This window comes from Thalassophryne amazonica, chromosome 6 (assembly GCF_902500255.1).
Source record: "Thalassophryne amazonica chromosome 6, fThaAma1.1, whole genome shotgun sequence".
Classification (NCBI taxonomy): Eukaryota; Metazoa; Chordata; class Actinopteri; order Batrachoidiformes; family Batrachoididae; genus Thalassophryne; species Thalassophryne amazonica.
The window spans coordinates 44,204,529-44,211,480 of record NC_047108.1 but is presented as its reverse complement, the minus strand read 5'-3'; the positions used below and the strand labels follow the sequence as shown (position 1 = coordinate 44,211,480).

The following is a 6,952-nucleotide window of genomic DNA, read 5'->3' as shown; positions in this document are numbered from 1 at the left end:
GGCGTGGTCACTTTCAGTATCAGCAGCTGAGCCCAGTGTCTCCACCTCTTGGAATGTCCAACCATAACTCAGAGGACACTCCATACAGCTGCTAGCTGTTATGGAGGGCTGTGTCTGTTTTGTTTGGAGTGTTTTATTACAAACACCTGGAATAATATGGCTTGTTGTGCGGTGAAACATCCTAGTGGACTATCTAAGACGTCTCAGCTGCAATATTCGCGCTGAGTGAAACTCTTGTGGTATTTAATGTTGTACGCAAAGGGGGATAGCACTTTTAGCAACAGCCTGATCCGTTAACCTCTATTAGTGCACGATTATTGAGAAAATAAGTGGCTCATAACTTTTAACATCAACAGCAAAGCAAATCTGTTGGACAATCACCACGCAGTCCCCGAAAATATGATTTAATAAGCATCCAACCCGAAGTTGGTATGTTGTCATAGCTGTTTGGAGTCGAAGAGATGGATGTTTTTCAGGCTTCTTTCGTCACACACTAAGCCACTCATGCTCCACCTCTTCTGCATTAATGAGCTCATTGTGCAGCTGATGCCAACATGGCAATGCTCAGATGTGGGCTTCATATCCGCTGTTCTGGGTCACTAAAGAGAACCTATGGATGATGTTGTCCAGTATATATACAGTCTATGGCGCAACCAGGCCCTTCTTGACCTGAAAGACCTAGTTGGTCACTGTGTGTCAAGTAAGCACCACCTGTTGGCTGGAGATGATACTGTAGAGTGCATGAATTTCACTTGATGAAAACTGGGATTTAAAGAATGTATTTAAAATGAATGAACTGAAAATCTCAATGAATTGAAAAATATAGTTTTTAACCCACCCCTATACATAAACTTGATGCTATGCATTTATTGTATTCAGACTACGAGATCTTTCCTGTTTTACTGCAAACTTTTCTGAAAACATCTGCTACTTGTACAAGTAAAGCAAAGAGACCATTCTAGTTTCATCTGAACGCGTGATTACTTTGAGAAAGGTTTCTTCCCAACTGAAAAAGAAAAGGACTGATAATTTGAAGAAATTCCTCAGCATGCTCAAACACAGGCGTGCTCTGAGTGACAAATCATGTCAGGATATGTTTACTCATAAAGGTGATATTGCAGCACTTCGTGAAATCTAAATCGTTTGTGTTTTGGGTTTCTCATAAGTAGAAGTAAAATTTGCCGTTGCACTGTTTTGCATTGGACATTTCATTCTCCTGATCATTTCTGTCCTTCTATTACCACAGGGCATTCTAGGGCCAGTTAAACCGGTTATTTAGGATTTCTGCAGAACAGGAATATCAAGGAAGAACTTGCCCAGGCTCGGTGTTTGTGTTCCTCAAGGGGACAACTGTTCCAACCGGTTTTTTGGGGTGGAGAGATGAGAGAAGGGAGGGTGTAGGGCGTTCTCCTTCACCTCATGCTCCTGTGTTCCTATTCACTCTGTCAATATCATTCAGTCCATCTGTGAAGTCTGAGGGGGAGAAAAATCCTGTGTCTGGTGAGATAGATCAAAAAGGCAGTGACTGGATAAGGTAAGTAAAACATTTTTTATTACTGAGTTGTTACCTACATGCTGGAATGGACTAACTGACAAGACCTTAGAGAAGGTACGTGAGGTCATAGTAGGCTGGCTCACACGAACTCTCCTGACCATAAATCAGACCTTGGTGCACTCACTGCAAAGTCTTGATGAATTTTCTTTAAAAAAAATCTTATAATGTATCTATATCTATCTATGTATCTACTCGTGTATCTATATTAGTAACTTTACAAAGCCTTTTACTACACACAAACACTATTTCATACATACTATGTGGCACCCACAGTGTAAGATAAAAGCTGCTTGTCCAAAATGTGATGAATGGAAATGTATAAATGAGAAAACAGCAATCACCACTTTCACACCGTTGTGGTTAGAAGATTGAATACACTCATCTTGGACATGAATGTTATCTCACAAGAAATAATGTCTCTGTATAACATGCATCTTTGTCTGGGTTTGGGTCACGTTGGCAGCAGACCAAGCAGTTCATTCCACACATTTCTATTTTCAGCCAAGTCTTCTAGCTCTTCCCGGTGGATCCCAAAGCGTTCTCAAGCCAACTCATAAATAGACTGCATTTATATAGCGCTTTTCCATCTGCATCAGAAGCTCTAAGCGCTTTACAGTTATGCCTAACATTCACCCATTCCCACACTCACACACCAATGTCAGGGTGCTGCCATGCAAGGCACTCACTACACACCAGGAGCAACTGGGGATTAGGGACCTTCCCCAAGGACCCTTCGTGATTATCCGATCTGGCTGGGTTTTGAACCGAGGATCCTCTGGTCTGAAGCCCAATGCGTAACCACTAGACCATCACCTCCCATGTCATGGGAAATATAATCCCTCCAGAATGCCCTTGGGCTTCCTAAGGCCTCCTCCCAATTGAAAGTTCCTGGTAGACCTCCCTAGGGAGATGACCAGGGGTCATCCTCGCCAGATGCCAGAACCACCTCAGCTAGCTGCTTACAGTGAAGAGGAACTATTTGAGCTTCTCATCCTGTCCCTGAGTGTAAACACGGATACCGGATGGATATAACTCATTTCCGGCATTTTTATTAGTGACCTTGTTCTTTCAGTCATTACCCAAAGCTCATGATCATAGGTGAGGATAGGAGCATAAATCGACTGATAAATCAAGAGTGTTGCCTTCTGGACCTCAGACACAGCCCCAATCCTTCTGTAGATCTCATGGTCCATCTTTTGCCCACTGGTGAACAAGACCCCTTGGAACAGTAAGCTGTAACTATTTTGGGTTTTCTGAAATTAACACAAGGTCAAATAAATATACATCCACTAACTTAGAGTTTTAAATCAGTGGTGCTGAAACTTAAAAAAATGTCTTTAAACTTGCCAAGGCCATTTTGCTTCCCATTGATTGTAGTAGGTTCTCTGTCCCAACATAAAAAGGGTTTGGTTTACAGCACTCACTGGATTGACAAACATAGTGCAATGAGAAGTTCTAAGGAAGTCAGAGATGATCTGAGAAAGAGGAACTTAGATTTACACCAATCAGAAATATCCCTCTCTGATCCATATCTAAACAAGTGCAAATATGAACATCATAATTTCCAACTGTAGGTAAGTACAAGTTATTGGTGGTGTAGTCACTTTTTCAGGAAATTGGTTCAGATGATCAAACAAACCAGAAACCACCAGCACGTGGTCATGCCATGGACTTTCTAGTCCATGGTTCTGGTGGAACACCAGTGTCTTCATTTTACACCACCATGAACTGAAAAGCTACCATCCAACAATGAAGCCCCTGCTTCAAAAATGGATACATTCAAACTCGAGTAAATTTAGCAGCTGACCACATAGACAACTAGAAAAGCGTAGGGAGGAAAGATGGTCAGATGGGACGACGTGTGAGTTGTTTAACCACAATGACCAGACATATGTTTGGGGGAGTAAAGGTGAGATATTCAAACCCAAGAACACTGTACCAGCTGTGAAGTACGGTGGTGGTAGCATGATGCTCTGGATCTGGGTTTTTGCCAGTGGAACTGGTACATTGCATGAAATGGATAAATAATGAAGTAATAGGACTACATTAGAATTCTTCAGCAAAGCCTGCACTCCACTGTTTCAACAGTTAGACCATTGAAACGTGGACACAACTGAGTGTTCCAAAGAGACCAATGACCCCCAGACACAAGAGCAAGAGCAAGATGGCAAGAGGAAGGCTGCCACCAGACTCCAGATTCTGCTGGGAGTCATCATGCACCTGCAGCTGTAGTGCACAACACTGCGCATAGTAGTGTCAGTCTTGGGGAAAACACAAGGATGGCAGGGACACGACCTTCAACCACCACAGGACAGACCACCAACAGCTCACTTCACACAAGCCCTACTAACGCATAACAAAATATGCTGCATAAGAACACGTACTGGAGGTTGTTGGATGCTAGGAGACTTTGAAATACTACTGGAATTACTTCATGTCAAGTGAACGATTACACTTGGAGACTTAAAAAAACAACTTGCATTGTAAAGGAATGTCAGTTATGACATTTTGGCAATATGGTATATTTTTCTGGTCATGGCTGCAGCAGAAAGCTTGTTACTTTCAAGACATGGGGATGGACTGATTGTCTGGCTAATTATCATCCAGGATTTAGGGTAATTCCAAGGTGTGGTTGATGTGATGATGCGAAACCCAGTGCATACTTGCAGACCTGACCTGACCTGACCTGGCCGAGATATACTGTATGCTTGCATATGATTTGCCACATGTTATATATACATTTGTACACAGTAAAATCACCAGTGTTAAATTAACACTGCCAGTGTACATATGGTCCTACTCTGGTCAAAATGGGACCATATGTTCACTGTCAGTGTTAATTTAACACTGGTGATTTTAATGTGTACATATTGTTATTGGGCATTACAGAATATGCAAATTAAAAACGAAACAAACAATATTCTGATTCTTACATTTACTTTGAATTATTTTTCATTGAAGACTATGAACCCAAGATATTTCATGTTTTGCGCAATTAACCTATATTTCATGAAAATTCAGTAAGGTATGTTCTGAAGTAATTCATGTCACCTGGGCAAAAAAAACCTGCCTGCGTGTGTGTTCCATGTTTGGCATTTGACCCGAATGAACTTGACCTTTGCCCCAACAAACCCTTTAAGGGCAATTCTAGGATTGAAGCTCATCCCACAAATTTCATTTGGTGGAAATCAGTCAAAGTACCTGAGAAGAATAGGACAACAGACTAGCCAAAATTTTGACCCTTGACCCTAACAACCTTGAAGTTTGCGTAAACAACCCCTTTAAGGGCAGTTCTAGAATCAACTTACATGCACAAAGCAAGTTTGATGTAAATTACCACAAGCAGATTCAGAGGAAATGTGGAACAAACACTTATCAGAGGACTGGGAGACTCCACTGTTCTGGAATTAAATCTATTATAGTGACTCTCCCAGTTTGGGGGTTACAGCTCTGGGGACCACTGAGGCCTTCACTTCCCACATCTTTTCTAGTTCTTCCTTCAGTCCCTGGTGCATTTTGATCTCCTCTTTCTTTCTTTTCATACTGTTATGACTTGGACATACCACATCTACCACAAGCGCCCTTTTCAAACATTGCTATCTTGAGTTGGTCCCACAGTACAGTAGCTCTGCAGTTCTCAACCACCTTTTGGTTGTGTTCCCCACTTGAACTTTGGTGTTCTAGTCCATATTTAGCACAGATGTTCCTGTACACTGTCCCAGCTCCTTGGCTCTGCATCTCAGTGTATGCTAGTCCAACTTGCATACTTGCATCTTACACCCTGCTGGACTGACTCGGGGGCAAGTTTGCACAGCCTGTACATCAGCTCCTATCTGCTTTGGTAGACTCCTGCCTCTATTGACCTAATTCTCAGAACTTGTTTTTGCACTGCCATGATCAAAGCCTGTGTGCTGTCCTTCAGCCCAGACTTTGCTAGTTGGAATTCTTAATTTCAGCCACCCCAGTGGTTCATTCCTTGGAGGGGTTTGGTCTTCCATGATGTGTCTTGTTCTTCCTCACCTCTCACTGTCTTCTGCTTGAGGTGCTCACTTAATGGTTTGTCCCTCTGGGCCAGCTACTTGACATACTCTTGGATGTTTCTTGTTTCATCCTGAACATTGGTTTTGACACTTATTAGCACCCTGGTCACCCTGCTTTTGCTGATCATACAGTCTCAGGGTGCTATACTATGGGTAGAGTGACACCAAAACTTTTCTTTGTTGTGATCGGACTGATTCCATGTTTTGGAAAAAAATTGCAGATTCTGTATCAAAAGTAAGGTATCACATGCTGTGCCAAATGGGCCATCAGTACCTCTCTAACAGTTTTGAAGCAAACATTTCAAAACTGTCCAGGGTGTACCCTACCCCATGCCCTATGACTGCTGGGATAGGCTCCCCCGGCGGTACAGAAAATAAATGAAAGCACAAGGACCTCAGTGTTTTAATTTGTCAACAGTGCTGAAAGGTGCTAAAAAATTATTTAGACCCACTAGATGTCACTCTCAATAAAGCAATGGATTACCTTTGGCCACTCCCCTATCCCCCAGCCTTTCCACACATCAAGAAGGAATGATATGTTGAAAATGCACTGTCTCATTATGAACAGTGGGATGGTTAACAGTTTCACAGGGCAGGAAAACATGTACTAAATGTGTACTCATGGGACTCATGCAGTCAAAATTCATGCTTGTACTAGTGCAGCTATAATAAGTCTTAGATTAGAACACACACAGAGGGAATGTTGTGTCATTCTCTGTGAAAGACACCATTACGCCACCATATATTTACATAGAAAATGTTTTTTGGTGACTTTTTTAATGTTTCAAATGGCACATATGCAGAAATGAAAGTGGAAAATGACTAGGTTGAGGAGCTATACAACCCCTGGCAAAAATTATGGAATCACCGGCCTCGGAGGATGTTCATTCAGTTGTTTAATTTTGTAGAAAAAAAGCAGATCACAGACATGACACAAAACTAAAGTCATTTCAAATGGCAACTTTCTGGCTTTAAGAAACACTATAAGAAATCAAGAAAAAAAGATTGTGGCAGTCAGTAACGGTTACTTTTTTAGACCAAGCAGAGGAAAAAAATATGGACTCACTCAATTCTGAGGAATAAATTATGGAATCACCCTGTACATTTTCATCCCCAAAACTAACACCTGCATCAAATCACATCTGCTTGTTAGTCTGCATCTAAAAAGGAGTGATCACACCTTGGAGAGCTGTTGCACCAAGTGGACTGACATGAATCATGGCTCCAACATGAGAGATGTCAATTGAAACAAAGGAGAGGATTATCAAACTCTTAAAAGAGGGTAAATCATCACGCAATGTTGCAAAAGATGTTGGTTGTTCACAGTCAGCTGTGTCTAAACTCTGGACCAAATACA

General features: G+C 41.8%; 1 protein-coding gene across 3 annotated transcripts in view; it reads left to right on the top strand.

Moving 5' to 3' along the window:
- Positions 1-1,436: 1,436 nt before the first annotated feature.
- Positions 1,437-6,952, top strand: part of rbbp8l (retinoblastoma binding protein 8-like) — a 71,839-nt gene continuing 66,323 nt past the window's right edge. For 2 of the 3 annotated variants that reach the window (XM_034172114.1, XM_034172111.1), the window contains exon 1: positions 1,437-1,534. The gene's annotated coding sequence lies outside the window, so the exon portion shown is untranslated. The remainder of the gene's footprint in view (positions 1,535-6,952) is intronic. The other variant, XM_034172113.1, reaches the window with a different exon arrangement.